We start from the raw sequence: 10142 nt of genomic DNA, 5'->3' as shown, positions 1-10142 counted from the left end.
CTACAGTCTATAATTTATGCCTAAAAGCCTTATCTGATCCAATTCTACCTCCCAAATAACTGATACAGAGACCTATTATGTTTATTAGCAAGCCGTAAGCCTCTGAGGCTGTTAGTACTAGACTAATGCCCTGCTACTTGCTTGTGGTCCATGTGTGTCTTCATGCCTGCTCTCTCATCTTGACCTCATAGCAAATCCTCTGGTCTCTTCACCTAGTCTCTGCCTCATGGACACCTGCTTTCTTCTCTCTCTAGCTTCTCTCTACCTGATTAGGATCAAAAGTCCAGCCTTCCTTTTTCCCTTGCTCAGTCATAGGCTGAATCAGCTCTTTATTGGCCAATCAGAGATGAGACTCTTTTTTTACATATAACATTGAGACTGGACATGCTTGACCATGCCACTGCCTAAACTGCACGTCTGGGCATAGAAATCAGCACCAGAATATATAGTGCACAAGATCAACCCCGGACAGATTTCAGTTAGTTACTTAAAGAAAAAAATGAGTTTTATTTTTCCTTTTACTTTATAAGGGCTGGGTGATTTCAGTCTTTAGCCTGTTTTCCTCTTCCTCTTCTTCCTCCTCCTCTTACCTCTCCTCCTCCTCTTCCTCCTCCTTCTTTTACCCCTTCTCCTTTTTCTCCTCCTTCTCCTCCTCCTTCTCTTCTTCTTCTTCTTCTTCTTCTTCTTCTTCTTCTTCTTCTTCTTCTTCTTCTTCTTCTTCTTCTTCTTCTTCTTCTTCTTCTTCTTCTTCTTCTTCTTCTTCTTTTCCTCCTCCTCCTCCTCCTCCTCCTTCTCCTCCTCCTCCTCCTATTCCTCCTCCTCTTCCTCCTCCTCCTATTCCTCCTCCTCCTCCTCCTCAGAACATTTCAGTATGTAGCAGGAAGAAGAACAGAAGGAGTTAAGCAAAGGTCAGTTTGACATACACTCTGTAAGGTTTGCATACCAAAATGGGCAAAAACAGCTCCATCAGCTGCTTTAGCAAAGGACACACTTCAGATGCGGGGGGGAAAAAGGGGAGCTCACCCTCTCAATAGGGCACCTCTGCATTTACTTCCTCCCCCTCCTTCCTTCTCTCCTCCCCCTGCCTCCTCCTCTCCCTCACCTCCCCACTCTCTCTTTCTTTGCTTCATTCTTTCATGTTTTCTGATGGCAACTACTCTTGGCAGGCCAGGGAGCTCACCTAGACAAATTTCTGTAAAATAATGGAGTATTCTCCAAAGCATAAATCTACTGTTTCAGTCTCCAGACTAGAGTTTCTCTTTTTCCTAGGTCTTTGGTCACGATCACTGTTAAAATAAGCAGTTCTTCTAATCATGGATCAACACCCAGTTTTATATTGGACTTTTATCTCAGTCCCCAAAGACTGGAGAGGGGCGAAAGGCTCAAAGGTAGTGTGTTGTACTTTAAGTTGCTCTTTATGGCTAATAGCAGGGTGATTTCTCACTGGACTAAATTCTTTTTGTCGTTTGTATTTATAATAATAGTAAGATCTGTAAACATTCTGGAGTTTTGGGGATAAAAGAAATATTATTCTTAACTTGCACGGCACTCACCACTTGGGCATTGTCTATTTTTTTCTTACAAAAGCACTTAAATAGATTAGCTGCCCCATAGAGCTTTGAAGAAATGAAAAATGCTATTGGAAAAGGTGCTGGTGATCACAACAATACACTAGCAATTGCCATTTAGCTTATCCCTTTGTAATCCTCTGTTCCACCTCACTGAAGCTGGTAATGCAAAAACCAAACCAAGAACCTGAAACACCCAGCACTGAGACAGCCCAGCCTGTATCACACTGCTATCCAGTGCCTGCCTCCTGGGGGTGGAAACCATTGGGGGGTTGGGGGTAGGGGATGGGAGTGGACTCCCTGACCCTTCCTAACTTTCAGAGACAGACAATTCAGAGAAGACATTGGTTGCAGAGCATGCAGCCATTTGCTGTTTGAAGTTGTCACAAGTAGCAAGTGTCCTTCATTGTGTTCCTTGATGAGTGGTCTCTAGCTTGCACAGAGAACAGCATGAGACTGTAAGCTTTTATGATATGCAGAATTCACTGGGGTTCTTGTCTGGCTACAGGAGGTGGCCTCTTCAGGTTCCATATCCCCAATGTAGTGAGTCACACCTAAGGTCACCCCCATTGATTCTTAGGCACCTCCCTTATCCCAGGTCTCTGTCATATCCTGGAGATGGCTCCAACCTCCTCAGCCCCATCTATTGCAGATTTCCATTTATTTTCATGGCTGTCTAAACATCTCCTCTGTCCTTCCACATACCTGATCCCGAATCTTCCATTCCTCTCACTACCCCCCCCCTCAGTTCCCTCCCATCTTCTGCCTCTTGTGACTATTTTAAGCCTCCTTCTTCTAAGTGAGATTCAAGTGTCCTGGCTTGGATTCAAGCGGGCCTGGGGGATTCATGCCTGTCATCCCCTCCTGCAGGACATCCAGGAAAAGAAGTGAAAATTCTACCTAGTCTGGGCTCTTGCAATTAGGGCCTACCTCAAGATGAACAAAAAAACATAATATAGCTACCCCCTATTCTTTTCCAATGGAGAAAAATGCATTACTTCACCCAAGGAGTCAGTTTCATTGTAATAAGGTCCCCAGTGATGAATCTGGACATGTACAATACATCGTATACTTTACTGGTCTAACGGATAGTATTTAAAATGTTCTTATCACAAAGATGAGAAACATTTGAAGTGACAGATAATCATTACCCCGATTTGACCATTGCATAATGTGCATGGTATTTTTTCCCTATGAAAACATTGATTATGTCCCTCAAATATACAATACACTTATTATTTCAATTAAAAATATAAGGACCCCCTCCCAAAGCTCCCATCAATGGTAGACACCTTACAATAGCAAATGGTGCCCTTTGTGCAGCAAGAAAGAACAGTCCTGAATTACCCGGTTTATTCAGCTTCACTTGTATAGGGAAGACTGACTGCAAGTGTCTTGAGGTGTTGCATTTCTGACTTGTTCCCTCCCCGTGTCTGGAGGTAGGGAAGTGTGGTCTTCCTTCTCTACCTCCTGTCCTTGTTTGACAATGTAAACCTCTCAACTTCATATTTAGCTGCCCTCTCATATGTATTAGTTTATCTTTGGGGGGGAAAGTGATCAATATTTGTCAACAAGTCATTGCTTTTGAGGGCTTGGTTCAGAAGAGTGAAAAAATACCTAGGGAGATTCTTAGCGTCTACCAGAGCCTGAGCCAAGCTGCAAACCTCCTAGGTCCGCAGAAGAGCTACGATGAGTAACAGTGCACAAACCGAGTGCGCAAATGGGAAGGACACTGAGGAGGCTTCCCTAAGGCATGCTGCTTTATTTCTTCAGTGAGACAGCCAACGCGGAGACAGACCGCTAGGGCAGGCCTTCAAAGGGGGCATTTATCTGAGGAAAGTGGCTCAGCGGGATTCACAACAAAGGACTTCTCAAGATCAGCAGTCTTTGCTGACATTGGAGTCGGTTGGGGGGATTGAAAAATATGATTAAAATAAAACCAGGAGACAATGGCAGTAGTGGAGTGAGATCCCTTCGGGCCCTGTGGGAGGGGAGGAACGACTCAGCAGTTTTCTGGGGATGGAGCAAGGAAGCCTTGCAGCTGCTCACTTGCAGGGGTCTTTCTACTTCCTTCCTTCCTTCCTTCCTTCCTTCCTTCCTTCCTTCCTTCCTTCCTTCCTTCCTTCCTCCCTCCCTCCCTCCCTCCCTCCCTCCCTCCCTCCCTCCCTCCCTCCCTCCTTCCTTCCTTCCTTCCTTCCTTCCTTCCTTCCTTCCTTCTTTCCTCCCTCTCTCCTCCCCTCCCTCCTCCTCTCCCTCCTCCCTCCCTCCCTTCTCTTTCTCTCTCTCTTTTTCTTTTCATTTTTGAAAAGAGTCAAGGGGTTCCTCAGAGATGTCAGTAAACATGTAAATCCAAAGCTACGAGATGTAGCAAATTATATTGCTAAGAAGGTTTTAAGTAGTTATATCAATCAGTCATTGTTTTGTACTCTATTAGCTGAAATGTTTTTCAGGTCCCCTATTCAGTTAATATGTTTGCATATATAGATGCAGGTACTGACTCTGTGTAGACAGAGGGATATGGAGCACCCTCCTTTAAGATTAACTTCCACTATTCTTAGCATGCCTGTACGACCATAGTCCCCCACTAACAGCGAAAGATGAACTTAAGGTGTTATTTGAAGGATATTTGGAGAATGAAAACCAAAACAGGAGCCTGTCAAGATAAAGTGTGTCAGATAGGAATGCAGGAGAAGGCAGACTGCCCATAAGAAATTCAGGGCCCCAGCATATGGTCACACATATTGTGACCTATACAGCTCCAGGGGGTGGCATTTACATGACCTTCATGAATGTCACTCCAAAAATTATGAAGTATGGCAGCCACTAGTACTGTTAATAGTCCCAGTATAGGACTCAAAAATCTTTCAGTCTTATTCATTTGTGCTAAGAGTTTTAATTCTCTAATTAGTCTAGAGCCATGTAAAGTAGGCCCTGAAACATTCTTTATATATCCTACTATTTGTTTGTGATATGAATCTGACAGAGCTAAAAGACACTTTTTGTCTTTTAAATGGAAGAATGTGTTAAGACACCGCTTAGAACTTATCTGCTGTGATCACAGCTGCGAACTGGTACTCAGAATCATGCACAAGTTCAAATGGCATTGCATGGTAAGATCTTTTTCAGTGTTGTTCACTGTGGTATGCACCTTGGGAGGAAGGCTTTGTAGCCCATACCTGAGTTTGACTCCATCTTTGTTCACCAATCAGTTTTTTACTCTTCTTCCTCTTCCCCATCCATTCATGCTTCAGAGTCCTTATGGAGATTATGTGACGTTCCCTACAGAATGAGCATCTGTAGCTAAGAATCACGAAGAGTCAGCATCCAGCCAGAGCACAGGTAAATGGGAGGGACTGTGTTCTAGACTAGTGCTCGCAAGTCCAAACTAAGATCTTAATTTTACTGGTAAATGCTGCGATTAGTCAAGTGAAAATGCTAGAGGAAGGATGGGCTGTCCACACTGGATACAACGGGGATTTAGTACATGTCTTCTGCTGTGGTTCACATTCTTGGGGAAAGTCCTAATTGGAGGTCTTTAGCTGAGAAGAGAGAAAGTCCTTAAGTAGTTGGTGTAAGATGGAATCTCAGAGTCACTTTGATTTGCATTTCCCTGAGTGGGGTAACCCAGACTCAGAAAGGCAAACAAAGTATGTACTCACTTATAAGTAAATATCAGTCACAAAGCACAGAATAAGCATCCTATATTCTACAGATCCAAAAAAGTAACAAGGAGAGCCCAAGGAGGGACACTGGAATCTCACTGATAAGGGAACTAGATTAGACATCAGTGGTAGCTGGATGGAGGGGACTAGATGGGGGAGGAGGCTGGGGTGGGAACAGGAGGGATCATGTGGGGAGAGGATGGAGGGAAAGAATACTAGGAATGAAAACTAGAATTTTCTAGTTTTTTCTCTGGGATGAGTTAGACACCTAGGACAATGGAAACTCCCAGGGACCTATGAGGGTGACCCTATTTACCCTTATAGTTACCCTATGACCCTAGACCCTAGCAGTGGGGGACATGGAGCTTGAACTGTCCATCTCCTGTAACCAGGCAAGATTTCCAGCAGAGGGACAGGGACACTAACCCAGCCACAAAATCTTAAATGCACAATTTGTCCTGCCTACAAAATGTGCTGGGATAAAAGGTGGAGCAGAAATTAAGGTAATGACCAACTAATGACTGGACCAGCCTAAGACCCATACCATGAGAGGGAACACACCCCTGACACCATTAATGATATCCTGCTCTACATGCAGACAGGAGCCAAGAATAACTGTCATCATAGAGGTTTCACCTCGCAACTGATGACTGATGGAAACAGAAGCAGAGACTCACAGCCAAACATTAAGTGGAGCTTGGGGAATCCTGTGGAAGAAGGGAAGAAGGACTGAAGGAGCCAGAAGGGCCAAGGACATCATCAGAAAACCTACAGAATCAACTAACCTGGGCACAAAGGAGTTCAGAGAGACTGAACTGGCAACCAGAGAGCATGCATGGGATGGACCTAGGCCCTCCACACATATGTAACCGTCTTGCAGCTTGGTTTTCATGTAAGACTCCTAAAGTGGGAGCAGGGGCTGTCTCTGACTGTGTTGCCTACATTTGGGTCCCTTTCCCTTAACCAGGCTGCCTTGTTTATCCTCAATAGGAGATGAGTCTCGCCTTACTGCAACTTGATATGCCAGAGCTGTTGGTATCTATGGGAGTCCTCCTTTTCAGAGTAGAGGAGGAGAGGTGGCAGGTAGGGAGGGGAGGGGAGAGGGAGGGACTTGGAGGAGAGGAGGGAGAGAAATCTGCAATGGAGATGTAAAGTAAATAAATATGGCAGTTAATTAAAAAGGAAAGCAACTCTGTAACTTAAGACACCCAAATGGTGCACTTGGTTGATGCCAGGATACTGAATTGCTTTTCTCCCTTCAGAAGCCCAGACCTTGGGTATATTTTCCTCTTTCCTTTTCTCTTAGACCCTGTGCTTTAAAGATCTTCATCAGCAGTGTCCAGTACTACACTGGCTCCTCTCCTCAAAAGCCCATGCCTTTACTGTATTTACTCCTTTTGTAAGCATTTTCCTACCTGTTTTCTAATAAAATCCCAGCTTGGCTTCATACTGATTAGTCCTGAAATTCTTTTCTGAACTGAAGCCACGGATCTCAGTTTGTCTCCGTCAAGATCCCTAAATGACTAAAGGAATCCCACAAAGTTGAGGGTGGCAGTGTGGGGCTGTGACTTTGTCCCCTTGCTGATGACAGACCCTCTGAGATACAAAAGAATAGAATAGATTGCTTTGAAAGGAATGTGAGTGTTTGTTGGGACAGCTGTTAAAACCTCTGTCTTCTTATTTCACTTCTTAGTGGCTGGGTGAGTTGGGGCCTTGCCAGTAAGTCTCTTCTCTGATCCTCAACGCATGCAGAGATGGTACTTTCCTTTGCACAGTAACCTGGAAAATACCATGTGGCTTGTCTTGCTTAGTGAAACATTCGGGGGGAGACAGGGGCAATTAAGGGTCTGGCTTTTTGGAGGTACCTTGAATATTTGATTTATTAGCTCTTGTTTCCCTTATGTATTGACTATTTTAAACATGAATACATATGGAGCTATGGGCAGGTTTGTGATGGCAAATGCAGATGCAAATCTTGTGTTTGCAAGCCACTGAGATCTGGAGAACTGCTTGGTTCTGCAGTATAACTTGCCCCTACACAAGCTCTGATGGCTTTACACAGTGCTGACTCAGAGACTCTATGAAAGCCACGCCTCATAGTCTGGAGATGGTGATTATATAGTTCACCCGGTAGACATGAACCTTCTGAATGTTTTGTGTGTGTGTGTGTGTGTGTGTGTATGGATGTGAGTGCACGTGTGTGCACACATGTAGAAGACAACCACAGATTACATTCTTTTGATCCTATTGTACCTTGTTTTGGTTTTTAAAACATTGTTTCTCACTACTCTAGAACTCACCAAATAGGGTAGAATGGGTGGTCCGTCTCTTCCTCCTCAGCCATTGCATTGCAAGTATACACAGTCACACCCAGCTTTCCTCTGATACTGGTTACATTAGAAAATATAGGTGTCACCCAGTAACTAACTGTCCTATTCTAACATTGGTAATTAATAAAGATGCTACTCATTAAAATATCAGTTGTATTTTTTGAAAGTTAAACATGAGATCCTTAACAAATGAATTGTCCGAAGTCAAGTTTGATGGTATTGAACCAGACTGGAGTAAAATGTGTTTTGATTTCCTCAATCCTATCTATCCTTTAAGAACCCGGAATGAAATTTGATCTGTCTAAGGTCAGAAGACTGTAAAAATTACTGGCTAATTTTCTCAGGAGAAAATAGAAGAGAATTAGGATCCACATAAAACAATTCATTCCTGTAGCATGGCACCAAGCTAGTAACAGATATGAAATTATTATTGATCCTTACACATTATTTATGGTGTTGATAGATGGTGACATACATGAAATACAAGGCTGATTGCTGCATTTTGGACTCCTGAGCCAACTAAGACAGACAGAGTCTCATAGAGAAGCCTATGAGAGCCAGGAAGGTGACATCACCTATGGAAGGCAACACTGAGAAAGAAATAAGGGCTTAAGAAAACAAGGTATTGCTTTGTGGATGGCATATTTATACTTCAAATACTTTAAACTGTGAACCAATGGCTGGTCAAATAATATGAATATACAAAATCATAGATTCATAGCCAGTATCTCTACTGAAATAAATTTGATTACGGAAATACACAAAATAATGAGAAATTAATATGCTTTCAAAACCAAACCAAAAGCATGAAAAATGAAGCCAGAAGTCAATTTATCAAAAATTAAATTCTGTGTCTTGTAAGATATCTTAAATTCTTATATTTACAGATAATGCCCACTTTGGTATGTTTTAGAGTAATTTGTTCATAAATTTTAATGTTCACATTATTCTCGCTTATGCTCCCTGGTAGGCAAGAGATACATAGAGGGCTAGATTAATTTTACTTTCACCAGGATATGAAGTTTTGTCACTTGCGAGGAATAGCACTAGCTTGTTTATTCAGTAGCTTCAGTAACTCATATGGTATGCCTCTTCTGAAGAGCATTTTCTTTGCATAAGTTTTATTTCGTGCATCTAGCTCATGCTTCCATCCTGTATTGTTTCAGAGGTAAGGAAAGTGAACTTCACAAATACAAAGAGAGGGTGGAAGGTCACTGGATGGTTTGAATAAAAATGGCCCCCGTATGTTCACAGGGAGCAGCACTACTAGGAGATGTAGCCTTGTAGGAATATGTGTGGACTAGAGGAAGTGGATCACCAGAGGGTGGGATTTGAGGCTTCAGAAGCTCAATCCAGGCCTAGAGAGTCACAGTCTACTCCTGCTGCCTGCTGATCCTGATGGATAACTCTCAGTTCTCTCTCCAACACCATGTTTTCCTACATGCCACCATGTTTCCCATCATGATGATAATGCATTGAACGTCTGAACTGTAGACCACCCTTAAATAAATGCTGTCTTTTTAATGAGTTGCTATGGTCATAGTGGCTCTTCACAGCAATAGGAACTCTAACTCAGACAAGCACCATGGTTAACTGTGGCAGAGTGGCTTCTGTGAACCATCTCTGAAGTATGCAGCCTACTTCAGTTTCTTGGTATTTATCCACATTATTTTCCTGGATCAATCATGGCCATGGAAGTGAAAATAATAGACCCAATCGCCTCTGTTCAATTTTCCCATCATTTGGCTCTGTCTAATGGATATGTCTTATCACTCTTACCTTTGAGTAAAAGTATCTGTGGTAGGTATTGACAGTGGTTCTAATGGACTTCTCTCAGAAGCTCAGACCCCCGCCTACTAGAGAGAGCAGAATTAGTCCCTTCCAACAGAAGGCTATAGAGTCCAGTATGGCAGCCCAGGATGCATATTGCTATAAAGATTTGCTTAAATAAAACCCCCATCCAGTAATTGTTTTTCATTATTAAACTTACCCTTCTGCTTTGTCATGTGACAAGAGAGTCACTTGTTGCCCCAGTGGATGTGCATAAAGGTGACAATTTGTTTTAAGCAGTATTGTCTTTTGAAAAGTTGTCTTTCAATTAGTTGATTGTTGAATTGCATTTTATTTCTTTATTTACAAAAAACTCATTTGAAGACTGAAACCTGAGGGTACTTAACGAGATAATGAAGATTAAAAATACCTTAATCTACCAAAATATAAAACCTCTATTTGTTTTGTTTTGTTTTTTGGTTTTTCGAGACAGGGTTTCTCAGTGTAGCCCTGGCTGTCCTGGAACTCACTCTGTAGACCAGGCTGGCCCCGAACTCCAAAATCTGCCTGCCTCTGCTTCCCAAGTGCTGGGATTAAAGGCGCGAGCCATCACTGCCTGGCAGAAAACCTCTATTAACGGTTCAAATAACATCTTAGTTTGAAACTGGCATGATGACAATTAAAATGTCAAGGCTTCAGGCTCATGTTCAGGAGGCTGTTTCTTAGGTAGTACAGTGGCTCTATTTTGGAAAGCTGTGGAATTTCATGCAGGTGGGGGCTCGCTGGCAGAAATATATTATTAGGAGCTGGTC

General features: G+C 42.8%; 1 long non-coding RNA gene across 1 annotated transcript; it reads left to right on the top strand.

Annotated features, from left to right (window-relative positions):
• Positions 1-1284: 1284 nt before the first annotated feature.
• Gm40043 lies at positions 1285-6272 on the top strand. The gene is made up of 3 exons (XR_003954472.1): positions 1285-1388; positions 4820-4907; positions 5829-6272. It is a non-coding gene; the product is annotated as a predicted gene, 40043 (long non-coding RNA).
• Positions 6273-10142: the final 3870 nt, after the last annotated feature.

This window comes from Mus musculus, chromosome 3 (assembly GCF_000001635.26).
Source record: "Mus musculus strain C57BL/6J chromosome 3, GRCm38.p6 C57BL/6J".
NCBI lineage: Eukaryota > Metazoa > Chordata > Mammalia > Rodentia > Muridae > Mus > Mus musculus.
The sequence above is the reverse complement of the archived record's forward strand: the minus strand, read 5'-3'. Positions and strand labels throughout refer to the sequence as shown.